At 42.2% G+C, this 20,621-nt stretch overlaps 1 long non-coding RNA gene across 2 annotated transcripts; it reads right to left on the bottom strand.

The window, feature by feature from the left end:
* Positions 1-276: 276 nt before the first annotated feature.
* On the bottom strand, positions 277-20,256 carry LOC307214581. 2 transcript variants are annotated; one of them, XR_013838228.1, is made up of 4 exons: positions 20,204-20,256; positions 6,860-6,925; positions 2,249-2,332; positions 277-569 (listed from the first exon to the last, which is right to left on the bottom strand). It is a non-coding gene; the product is annotated as an uncharacterized lncRNA (long non-coding RNA). The 2 variants fall into 2 exon arrangements; XR_013838229.1 differs by lacking the exon at positions 20,204-20,256 and adding an exon at positions 19,878-20,197.
* Between the last annotated feature and the right edge of the window lie 365 nt (positions 20,257-20,621).

Here is a 20,621-nt window from a genome sequence, read left to right as displayed (position 1 = left end):
AATCTCCTCATTAACTTTAATGTCCTGATTGAGTTAATTTCTATAGCTGTTATAAAATGACAACCACGAAAAAAAAGAATGACTAGCTCTTTGGGGTGAATTATCTGGACGGCACACCTGTGTTTGGTCCATGGGTATCACCAACGTGGAAGATATATGGGTTATGTCGGGTGACAAATGCTAAACTATTCCAGTTGCTATAACATCCTATCTGGACAAGAGATTAGCTCAGTTTACAAAAAAGAAAAATAAATACAGAATAGAATTGCAGAATAATGCAGAGAAAGGCTTCATTTTATTGCTGCAGGTGTGTCATCTTCAGGTATTTCTGAATTAGCACAGGGAAACCACGAGCTGTTTCATTGAAGCCGTCATGTGCTGCACAACATCTTAATTCATCTGCTGTTGGTGGGGGCAGGGAGCATTGGTTGTTGTTCTGTTTTTTTATGACATTTGCGGGTTGTTGTTTTTTAATCCAGTCAGCCATTTGCTGGATCTTCAATTCCCCGGCGTACACGTTTCTTCTTTGCAACGCTATCTCCTGCTTTCCACAGATAAACACCTCACACCTAGGAGACAGGAGCTTCTAATTAGTATTAAAACCTGAAGTTTTCCTGTCTTGCTTTGAAGCTTTCCAGGGTGCTTTTTTGTGAATAATAATGTCCTCAACTCTACATTATACAGTGTTCAATCAAACATTGGTTTAGATTTAGGGAAGGGGGAGTGCAGGGGTCTTCCAAGTACTGTTTGACCTATCACCCCCAGCCAGCATGGCCCATAGCCAGGGATGGTGGTAGATTCAGCCCAACAACATCTGGATGCCTTGGGGTTCTCCAATCTCGGTCTAGAACATGAATTCCTGCAAGAGAATCCGTTACTCTTCTGCTCTGTGTTGTGTTCAGGGAAACACACCAGAGAGGAGAATCTTCTACACATGTTCTATTTAAGTGAACAGAAGGTTTACCAAAGCACAGGTGTCTATTCTTAAGGTTGCAAGAGTTACTAAGCCGTATGCAATATTGACCCCCCATACTACGTTTCCCCCTGAAAGGTCATATGCGGCATGATGCTAAAACCTCTCTATCTATCATTTAAGAATATAGGGGAAGGGATCCAGCTCAGTTACAGAGCATCTGCTTTCCATGCAAATGACCCAGCACATCCTCAACCCTCTGGAGAAGATTTGGAGGATGCAGGGAGGAACAAGGAGAGGAGAGGATGGGGGAGTTGCATTACACAGCTAATGCTAATTGTACGAACTGCTCTGGGGCCAAAAAAGAGCGCTTGGGCACAAATGGGTGGGGCTGTGCAGCCACATTGGCAGAAATGATATGGCATTCCTCCAATGCATCAATGCCCCCCACCCTCATTGTCACTTCGTCTGCCCCAGCCACATTCAGGTGGGCCATGTCAGAAAGATGGCTCTGCCACACCACTACTGCTGTTCACCCAAGCCCCCACTTTTCTGCCTATCTTTATCCTTACTTATTATTTACAATATGTATATACTGCCCTTAATAGGGCAGTTCTAGGATTTCCCCTAGATAAACATTTCAGGGACCTGTTGGAAAGAATGGTGGCAATGATGTGGGTGCTCAATTCCAACATTTCCTTCTAGCACATGAATCAGATCGCTGGCTCAGTGAGTGCGTGAGCTAGGAATAAGGGTGTGTGAATTTTCATTCCACATAATGGGCCATAGTCACAAATACTGGTGTGTGTGTGCATGCACGTTAAGATGGTCGTGCTTATTCTGAATGGTGGGATGGTGGCAGAAGGTGGAATGGAGCAAATTTTTTAATTAAAAAAAGCCCTTTCTTCAATTGAGAGCAGGTGTATATGGAAGCACTGCTGTCTCAGGTTGGGTTGGACAGGGTTCTGATATGCCACAGAGCCACCATTTATCCAAGCACAATACTGGTGCCTCCTCTAGAGGCCTCTCATTCCTACAACTGCAATATGTCTCTGGGCATACTTTGATGATATACATATTGCTGTTGATTTTGTCAAGGCAAATTAATGGCTGTATTTGCATTATACATTGAGTATTCTGCTCAAATGTTTAACTCCAGAGTAACGATTGTATTGCAATTAAGAATGATAAACATTTCCTTCAGTTCCACATAATCAATATTCATACACTTGTTTAAATAGCCATTCTCCAAATGGGACTGACCAGCGGCCTCTTTCAGCAATTAAATTAACATTTATTTTATAGGATGCATATGCTGTGTTGGATCCCACCTACCTCTCTCTCTCTCTCCACTCAGTAAGTACTATCCTCAGAGGTAGAAATATCCCAAGGAGATAGAAGTCTTCATTCTAATTTTCCCTGTAATATATCAGCATACTTGAGGATATTTTTCAAATGTGTCACTGAACATGCCAACTACTAATGAATTTAAAGCAATCAATAATATGGATTATCACATCCAGACTCTTTCTCTGAACAATAAAAAAAATAGAAATCTCAAGGGACTGCTCTATACATTATGGATGCCAAATGAAGGTCATGTTAAATCATTCCCTGGTTGCTGTTGCCATGCAGCCAAGAGTACCTGAGCATACTATCTGGATTACACTGCCTCTATCCCTTTTGGGTGGAGGGGAAATGGATGGAATGAGATTGCAGAAGATTGCACACCATTCAGTAGTTACTCCAAAGTGTAGCACTGGTTGTTTTGTGTAAATCCATACATAAGGCTACAATACATTTTTCACCAACAGAACTTTCCTCTATGGTCTGAAAACCCATGAGGGTCATGCTCTAGCTGAAGCTAAGCAATTCAATGTCTGGGTCTAGTCAGTTCCTTGGGAACAACCACTTGTTTGCTGCCTTGGTGCTGTGATGGAAGAAAGTTGGGATATAAATGTAATAACATCAGTATCATGGTTTATTAACTGATTCACCCCAGTCTTCTGTTGCAGCTGGTCACATGGTTGGGATGAGGTGGTGGGTGCTGTTTTTATTTGGCTTATTTGTGAATCTCCACTAGCTCAGAGCCCAGGAACTCTGTTCTTTTGTTCTTTGCAGTTTATGCAACCAATGATATGTCTAGGGAAAAAGGTAAAGGACCCCTGGACGGTTAAGTCCAGTCAAAGGCAACTATGGGGTTGCGGCGCTTTCAGGCTGAGGGAGCCAGCATTTGTCCACAGACAGCCTTCCAGGTCATGTGGCCAGAATGACTAAACCACTTCTGGTGCAACGGAACACTGTGACAGAAACCAGAGTGCACAGAAATGCAGCTTACCTTCCTGCAGCAGTGGTACCTATTTATCTACTTGCACTGGTGTGCTTTCGAACTGCTAGGTTGGCAGGAGCTGGGACAGAGCAACGGGAGCTCACCCTGTCATAGGGATTCAAACCACTGACCTTCCAATTGGCAAGCCACCGACCTTCTGATCGGCAAGCCCAAGAGGCTCAGTGGTTTAGACCATAGCGCCACCAGCAGCCCTATGTCTAGGAAGAACTGGACAAGTCACTACTTCCCATACCTAGTAGCACTGAACAGAAGGAAGGCAGATAATCCCCCTATTTGGGTTTCTGTGCCTGTGGTTTTATGTCTGTAAGGTGGGATTCTGATGTAGAAGGAACTGTTGAAGTGGGGCTCTTTGATAAGTTGATGACCCTAGTCTGCCATGTTTCTCTTTACTTGACTAAGGAGTCCAGGTGACCAATCACAACAGAAAATACTAGCGAGTGATGCTTCTAGAAGAGAGCAGGCATTGCAGGTGATTTGGATTATTTCCAGCTCTACAGTTCTATTATTCCCTCTTCCCCTGGCTGGAGGTGATGTCACTGGAGTATAAGAAGAAAAAATGGACAAGAGCCAGAATTCTCTGGAGCTGGGAAAACAAAGAGGCTTGATCTTCACTCTGTGCTGAGTCCATAGCTATGGCTTTTGAAGAAGACTCCTAGAAACCCAATGCAGGAGCAAGATCTGCTGGAGTGTTGTGCTGTAACCCTTCTATCTTATGCTGAATCTATACACTGTGGGATGTAATCCATTGGTACAGTCAAATGCAACATTCCTTATTTCCCTAGAGTGGGCACAGGCAGGAGGACATCCAGTCAGTGTAACTTCCTGTTCCACTGATTGAATCATCCTTCCCCTGCATGTGACCTGCGAGATGGGTGTGGTCCTGGCTCACTCCATAAAAGAGCTGAGTCATGCAGCCATTTTCTCAGTCTATTTTAGTCTTGCAGTCTTGTCTTGTTCTATCTTTTGCTGCCACGCTGCTCTCCTGTAGCCATTTTGTTATCTTAATGTAATTTTTCTTTCTGCTGGCTCTCAGCCAGCAGCACATGAGTTCAGTCTCCCTATGAGATGAACTCACAGTTCAATATGTAGCCACTAAGTAAAGACTGCCTTTCAGGGATCAAATCGTGAAATGAAATGTAAGTAAACTTTTTGTTACTTTACTCAGAAAGACTCTTGTGTCTTTATTCTTTTAAGAGGGATCTAAAGGGGATACCAGGAATAAACTTAACTAAGAGAGTCAAATGAATCTGCAAACTAGCTTCCAGCTATATTGAGGGGAATCTACTCTGCTATATCACTTACTAGCGTGAGAGAAGGAAGTATAATACTTATTCAATATATCCTTTCCTACTATCCTTAACATTCCCAAATATACATGTGTACATAAAACCATATATCATGAAGAAGCCAATGTATGCAGTGACCTTCTTTCCAAGGGAACCAAACCTGAGGTATGTGCTGGCATCCCTGAAATCACTTACTGCTAGGAAACTGGAGTGTGTATAAACATATTTCTTACTTTGGTCACCTGCATATGATTACCTGTATATTATTAATTGCTTAGCACATTGTGGCATTCTGCTAAGTTTGGTCAGGGGCCTGTGATATCTGTGCTGGTGGAACTCAAGTTGGACAATTTTAAGTTAGCCATAGCCAAATTGCTACTATCAGTGTTGCTGTGTTTCTGACTGCGTTCTACTCTGTGTCTTAGACTTGCAGCTTAAAAAAACAACAACTGTGATTTTCTTCCTTCTTATTTTTCGTCTTATTATAAATGTGTAAATCCATACTTAAGGCTACAATGAGTTTTCACCTACAGTAGGATTAAAATCCCTCTGTTTTGTAATTTAATGACTGACTGACATTTCTAAATTTAGTCTGATAATTCTTCCAAGGACAATTGGATTTCCTATGCAATTGTTTCCCTGTGATATGCAGCCCTCTGCTATTACTGTTTCTGAATAGCAACAAAAATTGCAATATGATCTGCTTTGGAATGCAAACATGTTTACTTTTTAACATTTGCTAGGAAAAGTTCAGTTTAAATTTGAGGATTGCGGAAGTAGGCTTCAAATGTCAGTAAGTAGCTTGGGTTTACATTATTACAAATTGAGGACATGACTTGGGAGTGAAAGAGCTCAGAGCAGAGGTTGCAGGTGGGGCACAGTTCAGGACTGGGGAATTCATCAAGAATCCCAGGTATGTCTTAAACCTATCAAAGTGCAGAAAATAAGGTGTGTGGCAGCAATGCAAAATAGCAGGGTATGGCTTAGGGGGAACAGGATTCAGAAATGGACCCGAGTCTCCTAGCATGACCAGTGTTCTGAATGGATTGTGATGAATCAACAGCATTTTTCAAGGGATGAACCTGGAAGCATCTAGTACAATCCACATTACTGCCTTGTTACTGCCACCTCTGCCATGTGGCTCAAAATCCTTCAGTACTAAGAGCTCTGGAGAACCAACAAGTCAGAGATCCGGTTGATCAGGATAACAAGGAAGCCCACCTCCAGCAAGGAACACCTCAGTAGCAAGGTCTTGACTCTGTAGCAAGGCTGTTTTCTAGCCATTTCTTGACTGTCACCAGGGCCTTAATCCAGGGCATGCTGGACACATGTCAGACTCTGAAATGGTTGACCTCCTGCTAGCAGTGGACATGCCACTGCCTCTGCTCCCGGAGTGATCTTGGTAGGTCTGGAGCAGAGGAGATGTATTAATTTGTCCAAACCTATGGCACCTTTGACTAGGCCAGGCTTCCTCAACCTCGGCCCTCCAGATGTTTTGAGACTACAATTCCCATCATCCCTGACCACTGGTCCTGCTTGCTAGGGATCATGGGAGTTGTAGGCCAAAAACATCTGGAGGGCTGAGGTTGAGGAAGCCTGGACTAGGCTATCTTCAAGGGTTGTGGTCCTTGAGAGCCAGTGTGGTGTAGTGGTTAAGAGCGGTAGTCACGTAATCTGGGGAACCGGGTTTGCGTCTCCGCTCCTCCACATGCAGCTGCTGGGTGACCTTGGGCTAGTCACACTTCTTTGAAGTCTCTCAGCCCCACTCACCTCACAGAGTGTTTGTTGTGGGGGAGGAAGGGAAAGGAGAATGTTAGCCGCTTTGAGACTCCTGAAGGGGAGTGAAAGGCGGGATATCAAATCCAAACTCTTCTTCTTCTTCTTCTTCTTCTTGTCACCAAGATTATCATGGTAGTCACAGACAACTGCAAGGTTCATGTGCAAAGAGAGAGATTCTGGTTATGGCTAGCCAATATATGACATATGATGCAATATGATGTAGAAATCCATGTCCTAAGTGTGTTTTGGGAGAGTCTGAGGCTCTATGGGAGTAGCAAAGAAAAGAAAAAGAAAAAAAAATGAAATGTAATTGATAAACATAAAGGTGCACATTGGCAGCTGAGAGGATGTTCACGGAAGGATAAGCACCAGTCAGCCGATTGCAGAATGAGTGAAACCCCAATCAAGAAGTGCTGTTGGGAAGATAAAATGCTGATCAGGGCATGTTCTTAGGGACTATAGTTAGACAGCTTGAACACATGGCTGTACAGCTGAAATAGTAATAATTAATAATAAGGAAATGATACTTACCCCGTGCTGGTCACCTTATTAAAAGAAGGATATTGGGGAAATGGAAAAATCACAGCTGGACTCTACCTGGAATGATAGATGGATGAGATGCAATTAAGAAGAGCTCACTGCATTTCAGAAGACAGATTTTTTGAAAGGAGGAGCTGTCAAAATATCCCCAAGATCCATGAGACATAAACTATATGTGTAATTTTTTCTGTCTCTCCAGCGTTTTCATTCTTTTTCTTCTAACTTAAAATATAGAGGCAGTATCCAGGGGAGAGGAGAGAGGATTCTTAACCCTTTGGCATCTAGTGTTTTCTGCCTCTCGAACTCTGCCACCAATACTGCCTTTTGCTCCTCTCCCCTACCCTTGTCTCCTGCTCCAGATGGCAAGTGTATGTTTTAGGTTTTTAACAACGAAATATAGTACAAATATATACCGTACTTTTCCATGTATAAGACTAGGCTTTTTTGGGTTTTTTTACTTTAAAAGAAGGTTAAAAATCTGGGGGTGTCTTATACACGGATAGTGCATATGCCCATTTTCTAAATTTGCCGTCCCAAAAAGTAGGGGTGTCTTATACATGGGGGTGACTTATACATGGAAAAATACGGTATATAACTGAGTGACATATGGAATATGAGCCTCAGCCACTACAAATTATTCCACATGTTATTCAGCATTGTCTCAGCTGCTTATTAACTCCAGGCTAGCCATAGGTAATTCTACCTCACCAGGTGCCACATGCAGTTCCCAAAATCTCCTCAGAGGAGGATAGTTACTCCATCAATTGGATTCTGAGGAAAGATTTACAGGTCCAACCAACAAGCTTTGGAAATTGTCACTGAAAGGGCTGCCCCCACCCCAAAGTTCCGCTGATGTCACATGGCCCTGGGCTCCCCTCAATCGTGGTGCGATATTTGCTGACAGGGTCTCACTCCTGTAGCATGGTGTACAGCTTCCAGGTCAAGTGAAGCCCCACATAGTGTGCATTGTAGTAAGCCAGTCTTGAACCAACCAGTGAAATGACAACTATAAATATAAGAGAGGCCTGGGGGCTGTGCAACTTTCCTAACTCAGCACAGGCAAGTTAGCAGAGGAGTTGCAGCTGCCATTTCCACCGGCATCACCACCACCACTACTAATAAGCTGTGGTAGTGGAGAGGCATTTCAAATTCAGGGGAGCGGGAGGCTGATCAGCTCTGGCAGAAGGAGGGAGGTCAATCGTAATGAGCAACTGTGAAGAAGAATGCAAATTGCACAAGGATTTATGAAGCCGTTTCTGCTCTGTGAGCATATTCCAGATAAGTCGAGTGTTAATAAGGCAGGCAAGTTTTTCAGCTGTGCCAGCTGTTATGAAGATGCTGGCACACTTTCCGAGTGGTACTTAGCGAAGGTTAGGCTTACCATGTCATAGCGCATAAATGAACATAGGCATGTCCTGCCTCGATACACACGCATGCAGCCGGTTACAGAGCATGCTCAAATCACCATGCCATGTGAAGACAGGCAGATAGATAGATAGATCTTACACTTAAACATTTCAAAGCAAATTGGAGGGAAACAAGAAGGTACTAGGGGAAATGATGGGTGGCAAGATGGAGAGAAGGGGTGGGAACAGAAAACATAAATAAATCATCTCCAGGACATTTTGCTGCCTACAGCGGAATCCAGATGCTGCCTGAGACAGAGCTAATGCTTTTTTTAAAAGTATTGCTAGATGAGTCAGACACACAACTTCTTTAATCTCTCCTCATGGTCATGGTGCCCCCTGAGGCAGGTTCCTTCAGGACATGGCAGGTCCAGGTCCTGAAAAATGCATTCCATAGCAACCATTAGCCAGTGTGGTGTCCTCTAGAGGCTATACATGTAACCACTGTGCTTTGCACAATTCTGGTGGTCCATAAGAGGATGGTTGTGGTTCGAGGACCCGACCACCGCGACGTGAAAAGAAGACACAGGGACACGTGATATAAGGTTAATGGCCTAGAAAAGGCCACAACTTTATTGATTACAGCAATGAAAAGGTATTGGCTTAGGCATTGGATCGCGAAACAAGTGGGTTTATTCACCAGGGGTTCATCACCTGTTGATGCTAATCCAACTATAGGCTCACCCCTGCTGTCACCGAGGGTCGTGCCATGGCCTCCTGCCAAGCAGGCATCGGACAGAATACACGACCGCCAGATTCCTTTAACGGAATACGCCTAAACATTGAAGGCATAGGCGATGGCCACACCTAGCACTTCGACACACCACAGCACATTATTCCAATGCCTAACCTACCCACCAATACCACAAAAGTTGTGATGATTGCTACGAGGTAGGCGAAAAAACCAAAAAGCCTAATGCCAAATGGAAAAACGACTTCCGGGTTAGCGCTGCCGATTAATGGCGGATTCCCTCCGAGCTCCGGAGGGAATCGGCTCCGCAGGATCGGGTCTTGTCCGCGCCGGCGACGCGGGGACCCTTAAAAATCACAGGCGCGGATGCCTGTGAACGTGGTGACTCGGCGGGCACCATTTGCGCCCCCCCAAACCGCGAAGGAGCCTTTTTAAAGGCTCAGGAACGGGGACGGGGGACGGCGCGGTGCTGTGAGTCGATTGCTCCTTCTGCGGAGCGAAGCCGCATGCCATTGCCGGAGAAGCGCTGACTTTTTCCTTGAAACATTCGGACTCAAAAACAAGAACCCGTGAGTAAACATGGAATTTGGATCTTAAACAAATTTTTCCTGAATTGGGAACGAGCGGGGAAGGGTCAAAAAGGAAGTCGCCCCCCCCCCCCTTTGAGTAGATATTCTAACGCAAAGAGCTTGCAACTTAAGGTCGAGAGAACTTTTTTTAAAAAAAAAAAACTTCACGGCTTGACGCTATAAACTTTACCGGAGGATAAACTTGACGTTTGGAGCTAAAGTTTCACCCCCCCCCCAGAACCCGGGGACGCCCCGTGAGAGAACCTGTTGAGGAACTATTGAAGATTTTGACAGCTGTCAAAATAGCTGTCAAAAGGAAAGGATAAAGGGAACTTTGTCTTTGTTGCATCTGCTGGCTATATTTGTTGCAACTTCTAGAAAATAAGGGAGAGCAGATACAAATTAACTTACTGACTGGTTTTTAAACTGAGAGACACTGTAAAAATGGCTGAAAGAAGCAATAATCAGACTAAACTCAACAAAATACTGGCTCTCCTGGGAAAGTTACAAGATCAGACAGATGTTTTGACTACAAATGCGAACACCCTGGCCCTGGCAGTAAACAACATTGCTGAAGCTGACAGGGAGTGGAGGCAGGAAGTTTATATACATCAACAACAAGAGGAATTTGAGAGTCACGAGACTGTGGATTTTGAGGAAAAGGAAGGTGGACTGGTAATTTTGCAGATGTCAAGGGAGAATTACAGCTTGGGGCCTGGCATGCAGACAACAAAGGAGAATAAAAACTTGAGGTGGAAAGTTTGGACTGAGTTGGAAATTGCAAATTTGAGAGTGGAGCACCTCATTAGCATTAATCTTAAATATGGAGGGCCAACTGGAAAAATCATGGATCTTGTTGGGTCAGAGCCCCTTCGAGCCTTGGGGCTTAACCTAAAGGACTATCCAAGAGGCCGGCAGAGAGGAACTGAGGGTGACTTGAGAGCCTCGGACGTGAGATCTCCAGGTTAAACAGTATTGATTGATGAACATTTATTGGGGACCAAACCGGGAAAGGGGGGTTGGAGTTTGGTAATCCAAAGGGTACAGAATTCTTAATTACTTACTTTTAATTTGTTTTGATATTTGTATGGAAGTTGGGAAAGCTATGGAAGGGAAATATTGACTTTAAGAAATATGTTAAAGAATAAGAAATGATGTATAAGATGTTTAAGATTAGATAAGCTAAAATTGGTGTCTAAAATGGTTAAAAGGAAATGAAAATGAGGAATGTAATAATAATTTTATGGAAGAATGAGGAAAGGTAAAATTACAGTATGTTAAAATTATTAAGTTTAAGGTTGAGAATTAAGTAATAAGGATTTGCAGGACTAATAACTTGAACTGGAATACAAGAAGGGGAGGGGAGAGGAGGTCTAAGAAAGAAGTTATATGAAAATAAGCAATTGAAATTTCATTTGTTTTTAATTGTTTTTTTTCTAAATTTTTGTATTTTCTGTTATTTTTTCTTTTTTTGTGTGTGTGTCTATGTGTATTATTGAAATGCTAATAAACATTTATTAAAAAAAAAATAATAATAATGCCAAATGGAAAAACTCCTACCAGGCCCCCCGTGCAACCGGGGCGACCAACCTAAGGTCCATAGCAAGGCCAATGACCTAAGCCCTAACTCAATGGGAGTGGAGGGTGGGTGACTCGCACAGGACGACGAAGAGAAATGAGGCCGGGGAGAGGCTGACGCTGCAGCATCAAGGCTGCTGGACACGCCCCCCCCATGGCACCTGGTTGGACGGCCACCGGGGGGGCGTGAGCGCCAGCCAGGTGAGCTGGAGGCAGGGGGCTACGCCCCCTGCTAGGGACGATGTTCAGGCTCCCGCCCACAACCACTCCCCTCTCTTTCAGGGAGGAGAGTCTTTTCCATTATGGTTTGGGATGAGACATCAAACTGCTTTCAGTTGCTACAAGAGAAATTGGAGTCCGCAAGGGAGTTGCTGACAATATGTTCACATATGGTTCTTATCCTCCCAAAACCAGTTGCATAATATAAATCACTTTAATATATATTTTTGTGTTGTATTTTAATGTTGGAACCCTCCCAGGGATGTTAGGGTGGAGGGCAGGTGATTAATGTTAACAGCAATAAAAACAACAACAACATTAATCACTTTCCATTCCAGCTTGAATAACAGATCTCCAACTTCTCCCTAGTTTCAAGCACAGAAACTATTTCAAGTGCAGTAACTTGCAGGTATCTTCCCCTACCAGTAAGAAGTGGTGATTTCATTTACCCTTTCAATGAGAAAAGGCTTTCTTGTTAGTTACACTGAATGGGTTGTATGGGCAGATCAGGAATTGCATGAAGAGTCTGTGTCAATAGCTATTAAGCCAGTTACCAGCACCAAATACAATGATCTCTTCACACTAGCAGCTTGAATTTAGTTCTGAAGATAATTGGCATCCAATGTGGTTTCCACATTGACAATTGCTGGGTAATGTTCCATCTCTCTGCTTCATTCAGAGATTGGGCTGCAGAAATGCAGCTGCAACCCTTACAGTCTCTGGGCGCTGTCTAAAAATCACCACCACTGCCATTTTTGAACCATTAACACTGTAGCTGTAACAATAGTGCTAAAGCTGAAAGGATAGCAGGATGGTTTTGCGCATTGTATACCCCAAAGCACAACCAGATCAACATTGTGTCCCAGTTACCTAGATATGCATGATTGGATCTGGATCAGAGATTATGGTAACATGTTCCCTCTTCACCTCATTTGAACAATTCTGCACTCATTTACAAAGGAGTGTTCAGTAATCACAGGGTCGGGTGGTTGTTTATGGAAGAGTCGGACACGACTAAACAACAACAACAAATCCCCAGTCTTTATTTATATTAAATGTGTGCAGCAAACACAAGATTCACCTTGTATCTGTGGCATTTGAAAACAACCCACTCTGTTTCCGATTTTCTCTGTGTTGTTCCAATTCAATTCATTTTTTGTGTCTGAATCTGACCTGGTAAATCTGAAGGACTGTTTTGCTTCCATTGAGTATAAACGAGTATAAAAGTTTTTTTCCACATAAATTTCAAGCAGATTCATCAATGGGTTTCTGTGCACTTTTTTTGTTTTCTGTGATGAATTTTTTTTAGAGATGTATGATTTAAAAAAAACACCCCTCTTCTCGCCAGCCCTCTGGGCATTTCCCCAGTCAGCTTGGTTTTGTTTCTCAGAAAAGAAGAGGAGGGAAATTTGTGTATCTAACATTTTGGAAAAACCAAGTCCAAAAATAAACTCAGACCTTGACTACCAAGTGACCCAAATATGCCTTGAGGCACCTTGCTTGCTAACAGTGTGATCCAACTTAGGAATGTGAGATCATGATCTGAAACACTTCCAATTTATCCTTGTTGTTTGGGTATGCAGAGAACTAATGCACACCCATATTCAAAATTAATGTATAGCATACCTGTACTGCTTTTGATTCACTTGCGTAAAAATCACCCATATTATACAGGTATAGAGAGAGATACTGGAAGCTCAACTTCCTTCTCTTTTCTTATTTCCTTTATCTGATCCTTTCTCTTATTTCTGCTGCCATTCTTCCTTTCAGCCAATGAGAACAAACTGAGTTCTCAGCATGTGCCAGTTTGATGGGCCCATCTTCATGTTCATTGGAATATTACAATAAAATGATGTGCTTGGGGGTGGTGTGGGGCGAGTCTCCAGGTTCATTCAATCCTTCTTTGGAGTAACTCAGCAAATGCCTGTGGAATAATAGCAGGATCTGGAACTGATCCAATAAATTGTCCTAACAAACCAACCAATTAATTAGAAACTATCTATCCAGGAGATCTCGGCAGCCAAGTGTGTGAGAAACATGCAGATTCAAAGGATGGGGTTTCTGAGACTGTCACCGTCATTATATGCTTAAAAGATAGTGTCTAATTATAATGAAGGCAAACATTAGATCCAAATTCCTCTACATGCTGTGTACATAGCACAAAACTGACAAAATGAATCAGAGCTCTGTATCATCCTAATCCATGAACTTCAGAGATTTAAGCAGGTGCATTCTAATCACAGGCTCAATGTAGTCATATTTATAATGTACACTGAGTTGTGCTATCCTCAAAGGAAGAGCATGCCCTCGTATGCACACACACGGGGTAGGAGGGGCTGTTGCTCAGTGGTAGAGCTTTGAATGCAAAAGATCCCTGGCAACTCTGGTTGAAAGGACTGAATGATGGGGAGGGGGCTGCCTGAGTCTCTGAAAAACACAGGCACTCACGCAGCGGAGACCCACACCGGAAAACGACAGGCAGCGTAAGCCTGTGGCCGTGGGACTCGGCGGGCACCAGGAGCGCTCCCCGAAACGTTGAAGGGACCTCGTAAGAGGCTCCGGAACGTAGAAGGGGGTGCGGTGCTGTGAGTCAATCGCTCTTTCTGCGGAGTGAAGCCGCGTAGCTGCTGTCGGCGAGCGCTGTCCTCTTTTCCTGGAATCATTCGGCTTGGAACCAACAACTCGTGAGTAAGACAAGAAAAGATAAGGTTTGGGACCAAAATCTTCGCTAATTTGGCTAAAAACGAGAGACGCAACCTGGAAGTCCGTCTCTTGCCACTGCTTAAGATCTAAAGCAAAGGCTTTGACGCTTGGAGCCTTTGAAGAGCTGTCAAGGGACAATCAATTCTCACATCTACTTAAGCTACTTCAGGACTTAACTTCTGAAAGTTTTATTTTAATCTATGAACTGTCTGATACCTCCACTGTTGGATTTACAAATTGATAAAGAATCCCAGGCAGTCGGACTGCCTAGACACTAGAACTGTCAGATTGCAAGACTTTGATATTTTGTTACTGGAGCCAGTATTAGCTGAGCCTAAATGGAACTGTTGCTTTGAATTGTTACATCTTGCACTTATTGAGACATTGTTATATATTGAGACCAACTCTGCTAAATACAACTGCTGAAGGTTGTTTGGACATTCTTTTTAAAGTATTGAAGTTTGGAAAATTTTAATAACTGATATTTATTAATTTGACTTCTTCCCTACAATACAAGTGGACTCCCCCTAGAGGATCTTTGGATTTACAATTATATGTGACTTTCCTTTTGGTTTCCTTTCCTCCTATGTGGTTGTTTATCTCATGGGCTTGTGGATTCCCATGAGAACATACTCAGTTTGACCTTGACTCGTAGACAGAAGTGGAATGAGCGGCACTGGGAGACAAACAAGAGCGGGGAAAGCAAAAAAGCAAACAACTTTGAATTTACTTTCCCAGCCGCACAGATCATCGGTCCCTGCTGTTTTGGAACCAGAAGAAAGTGAGCAGCTGTCGGGTGAAGATATGGCAGCAGGTGGAACTGCTTCAGTATTAGACAAAATACTTGAAAAATTGGAAGGCCTAGATAAAAAGGTGGATGAACAAATGGCAAAGATCAACCAGACCAGAGACTCTGTTAACAAGTTAACTGAACAAGTTATTTCGAACGCTCAAGCAATTAGCAATTTATCTGAATCCACTGTAGAAAATCGGAGATTGGCAGAGGAAGCCATTCAGAGAACTGCAGTATTGGAGCAGGAGGTGAGACCACTCCATAAGCAGGTTGGGGAACAACAGGCCTATCTGTCTATGATTGAACTTCGGGCCAGGGAAAACAACCTAAAATCGAGGTTTATACCAGAACTTGAACACGAACAAGGGAACTTAACTGAGTTTTTAACAAAAGAATTTTCCAAGTGGTGGCCTTTGGAGGAGGAAAAGGACTTTAAAATCGTGACTGCTTTCAGACTTGGAAAACTTACAAGGGAGGACAAGCCCAGAGACTGTTTGATTACCCTGAGATCCAAGGAGGAAAGGGATAAAATACTAGGACTACATTACGGAAAGTCACTCGAAATTTTGGACAAAAGAGCAGAGATTTACAAGGATATTCCTAAACAACTTTTGGCTCCTAGATCTACCTACCTTGAATTAGTTAAGCTGTTGAGGAGCAACCTGATTATCTTTAGGTGGGAATTTCCACAAGGATTATCTTTTACATTTAGGGGGAAGAAGATTAAAATTAAAACAGCTGAAGACAGAGATAAATTTTTGAATTCGTACGGAGAGGACCTTCAGAAAGGGATTGAAAGACCCTTAGGGGCTGGACCACAGCCTGAACCCACATCTACACCTCTGGGGTCTGTAGACCAGGATAAAAAGATACCGCCATTAGAACAATAACAGATTTGACCAGGATGTCTCTGCAACTTCTGAGTTGGAACATAAATGGCGCCAACATCCCGGAGAAAAGGAGAAGGATATTTCATATTTTGAAAAAAGAACAATTGGACGTTATTTGCTTGCAAGAAACACATGTGACCAGGCTACACAGAAAAGTGTTAATAAATAAAAGATTAGGCCAAGAATTTATTTCATCGGACCGAGTAAAGAAAAGAGGTGTGGTGATATATGCAAAAGAGAGCCTGTCACCAAAATTTCTATTTAAAGATGAACAAGGACGAATTTTGGCAATAGAGATCCAGACCCAAGGAGAAAAGTTTTTGTTATTAGGAATTTATGCGCCAAATGAGGGAAAATCGGAATTCTACAAGAAGGTGCACGAGATTATGCTGGATTATCTGGACTATGATAACATCATCATGATGGGAGATTTGAATGGAGTGGTATCAACCAACATGGATAAGTCACATAGCCAAAACGTGGCAAAACACGGCAGACTACCGAAAACATTCTTTGACATGACTGACAGCATGGACTTGATTGACATTTGGAGAACAAAGAACCCTCTAGGAAGAGAAGGAACATTCTTTTCTGAAGCCCAACTGACATGGACAAGAATCGACCAAATTTGGATAACCAGAGGCCTGGCACCCAAGATAAAAAAAGTGGAAATCTGCCCAAAGACTTGCTCCGACCATAATGCGGTGAAGATGGATATGAGATTAACTCCAACCGGCTCCTTTAGATGGAGGATGAATGACAACTTGTTTAGAGATCAGGACATTATTAAAAAGGCCCAAAAAGCTTTGAAGGACTATTTTGAGATAAACCTGAATACTACGGTGGAAAAAAGAACTGTATGGGACGCAAGTAAGGCGGTCATGAGGGGGTTTCTGATACAACAGAATACTATCAAGAAAAAAGTACAGAATGATAAGAAAGATAAGATCTTGGAGAAAATTAAAGAAGGCGAGAAGAAGTTAAGATTGAGACCGAAATCAAAGGAGATATTAAGAGAAATCAAACATTATCAAGCACAATATTCAAAACTGATAAACCAGGAAGTGGAATGGAAAGTTAAGTTAATGAAACAAAGATCCTTTGAATCGGCAAATAAATGTGGAAAGCTGCTAGCATGGCAGCTGAAAAAGAGGCAAAAGTTGAACACAGTAACAAATTTAGAAATTGAGGGAAGAAATATTCAGAACCCAGTGGAAATCAGAAAGTCCTTCCAGAGATATTTCAAACAACTATATACTCAAGGGCCGCAAAATGAATCAGAGATAGAACAGTTTCTAAAGAAGAATGGTTTACCAAAGTTGACTCTCCGGAATAGAACAATCCTGAATCATAAAATAACACAATTGAGGAGGCCATTCAGAACATGCAATTGGGCAAGTCTCCAGGGCCGGATGGGCTTACCTCCAAATATTATAAGACATTGAAAGACTATTTGATACATCCATTAATGGAGGTTTGCAATGAAATTATGGAGGGGAAGAAGGCACCGGAGTCGTGGAAAGAAGCTTTCATCACATTGATACCTAAACTAGAAACTGAAAAGACACAACTTAAGAATTACCGCCCCATCTCCCTCCTAAATGTGGATTACAAAATATTTGCAGACATTTTAGTAAGTAGATTTAAAAAAGTCTTAAATGAAGTAATTCACAAGGACCAGGCAGGCTTTCTCCCAGGTAGACATTTGTTTGCAAACACAAGGAACATTATTGATATTTTGGAACTCCTGCAAACAAACATTAATACAAAAGCAGTTTTGATATTTATAGACGCGGAGAAGGCCTTTGATAATATCTCCTGGAAGTTTATGAAGAAAAATTTGGAAGGAATGGGAGTGGGGCGGGGGTTTTATAATGGGATAGAGGCAATTTATTCAGAGCAAAAGGCAAAACTGATAGTCAACAATGTGGTGACAGAAGAGTTTAGAATTGAAAAAGGAACACGACAAGGTTGCCCTATATCCCCTTTGTTATTTATATCTGTCCTAGAAGTGCTCTTGAATATGATTAGAGGAGACCGGTGGGTGGAAGGTATCCAGGTCGGAGCGAAACAATACAAACTGAAAGCATTTGCAGATGACCTAGTTTTGACCCTACAGGAGCCAGAGCCCAGTACTAAAAGGGTATTACAACTGATTTATGAGTTTGGTCGAGTGGCAGGATTTAAACTTAATAAGCAAAAAACTAAGGTTTTGGAAAAAAATTTGACTTCTTCAGAATCAGAAAGGTTTCAGAAAGAGACAGAATTAAATGTGGTTAAAAAAGTGAGATACCTAGGGGTAAATATAACAGCGAAGAACAGGAACTTATTTAAAGACAATTATGAAAAATGTTGGTCTGAAATTAAAAGGGATTTAGATGTTTGGTCAAGACTGAAACTTTCTTTGACAGGACGTATTGCTGCAATTAAGATGAATGTATTGCCAAAAATGTTATTTTTGTTTCAAACTTTGCAGATTGTGGACAAAATGGAGTGTTTTGGGAGGTGGTAGAGAGATATTTCAAGATTTGTCTGGCAGGGCAAAAAGCCCAGAATTAAGTTTAAGATATTAACTGACGCTAAAGAAAGAGGGGGATTTGCCCTGCCAGACCTAAAGTTGTATTATGAATCAGCAGCTTTCTGCTGGTTGAAAGATTGGCTACTTCTTGAGAACACTGATGTTTTAGATTTGGAAGGATTCAACAATGCGTTTGGGTGGCATGCATATCTGTGGTATGACAAGGCTAAAATACATAAGAATTTCAAGAACCATGTTGTCAGAAAAGCTGTATTTAATGTCTGGTTGAAATATAAAGACTTATTGGAAAACAAGACCCCAAGGTGGTTATCACCAATGGAGGCTAAGACCGTGAAAAAACTCAATATGGAGGCCAAATGGCCGAAATATTGAGAAATAATAGAAAAAGATGGAGATAACTGGAGGTTGCAGAGTATGGACAAAATAAAAGATAAAGTGCGAGATTGGCTACATTATGCTCAGATTAAAGAAGTTTTTAAGTTGGATAAAAAGGTAGGATTCCAGGTGGAAAAATCAAAGTTAGAAACTGAACTGTTAGAACCCAGCTCTAAGATACTTTCAAGAATGTATAATTTGCTGTTAAAATGGAATACACAGGATGAAACGGTCAAATCAGCCATGATAAAATGGGCACAGGACATAGGGTACAACATCATGTTTGCTGACTGGGAAAAGTTATGGACCACAGGTTTGAGATTCACGGCATGTAATGCCTTGAAAGAAAATATTATGAAAATGATTTACAGGTGGTACATGACCCCAGTCAAGCTTGCAAAGATATACCATGTGTCTGATAATAAATGTTGGAAGTGTAAAGAAGCTGAAGGAACATTCTTTCACCTCTGGTGGACTTACCCTAGAGTGAAGGTTTTCTGGGAAATGATTTATAATGAACTGAAAAAGGTATTTAAGTATACCTTCCCTAAGAAACCAGAGGCCTTTCTCTTGGGCATTGTTGGTCAGAGTGTGCAAAAGAAGGATCGAACCTTTTTTATGTACGCTACAACAGCAGCAAAGATACTCATCGCTAAAAGCTGGAAAACTCAAGAATTACCCACACTGGAAGAATGGCAGATGCAACTGATAGACTATATGGAACTGGCGGAGATGACGGGCAGAATCCGAGACCTGGGAGAAGAACTGGTGGAGGAAGACTGGAAGAAATTCAAGGACTATTTACAAAAATATTGTCAATTGTATGATTGTTAAGAAAGATGTAAGATTAGCAAAAACATGGCTTCAACAAACTAGTTATAAAGAATATAAATTTAAATTCAGCTGGAAGATGAAAAGATAAATCTGGGATAAGTAATATTTTATGATTAAGCTTCAATAAGTGTATGTTAAACCCCAAAATTTGAGATATTAAATATTGGAAAATTATATTATATGAATTAAATCAAGTTAATAATTTGCTGGTAAAATTTATGTTTAGAAAGCAGGAACAAGAGATGTGAGGAAGTCCAAAGTTGAGAATGAAATGTGGATAATGGAAAATATTATGTTATTATGTATGTTTTTTATTGGTTATACAAAATTTAATAAATATTATTATAAAAAAAAGAAAGAAAAACACAGGCACTCAGAATGGATAATACTGGGCTAGACAGACAGTTCTCACCAAATAGGAGGCCCTTTCCTTTGTTCGTATGAATAAAGCAGTATAATGGGTTGAAATCACTTCAGGTGAGGGAATCGATTTTTAAATCCACTACTGTATATGTATGCATAACAAGTTGAAAACTAGTACAGTGGGGAGCAGGCTGGATTAAAGCCTTTCTCTAAGACTTGTTCAGGTTTCTTGCCATTGCTGTGATATAAACGGTCATCTGTCCTACTTCAAGGGAGCTGTCAGAAGACAATCCTCAATTTGAAGGAGCCCTCTGTTTGAAAGCCTGTCAGTTTCTAGTGTTCTATCTGCACCATACATTTAAAACAGTTTCACACCGCTTTAACTGCCATGGCTTCCCCCAGAGAATCATGGGAAGTGCTGAGTTGTTGAAGGTAAAGGTAAAGGTACCCCTGCCCGTACGGGCCAGTCTTGACAGACTCTGGGGTTGTGCGCCCATCTCACTTAAGAGGCCAGGGGCCAGCGCTGTCCGGAGACACTTCCGGGTCACGTGGCCAGCGTGACATCGCTGCTCTGGTGAGCCAGAGCCGCACACGGAAACGCCATTTACCTTCCCGCTGGTAAGCGGTCCCTATTTATCTACTTGCACCCGGAGGTGCTTTCGAACTGCTAGGTTGGCAGGCGCTGGGACCGAGCAGCGGGAGCGCACCCCGCCGCAGGGATTCGAACCGCCGACCTTTCGATCGGCAAGTCCTAGGCGCTGAGGCTTTAACCCACAGCGCCACCTGCGTCCCA

The sequence above is a fragment of the Podarcis cretensis genome (assembly GCF_951804945.1).
Source record: "Podarcis cretensis genome assembly, chromosome: 4".
NCBI classification, from domain to species: domain Eukaryota; kingdom Metazoa; phylum Chordata; class Lepidosauria; order Squamata; family Lacertidae; genus Podarcis; species Podarcis cretensis.
Note: the sequence above shows the minus strand (reverse complement) of the source record. Positions and strands in the feature narration are given on the sequence as shown.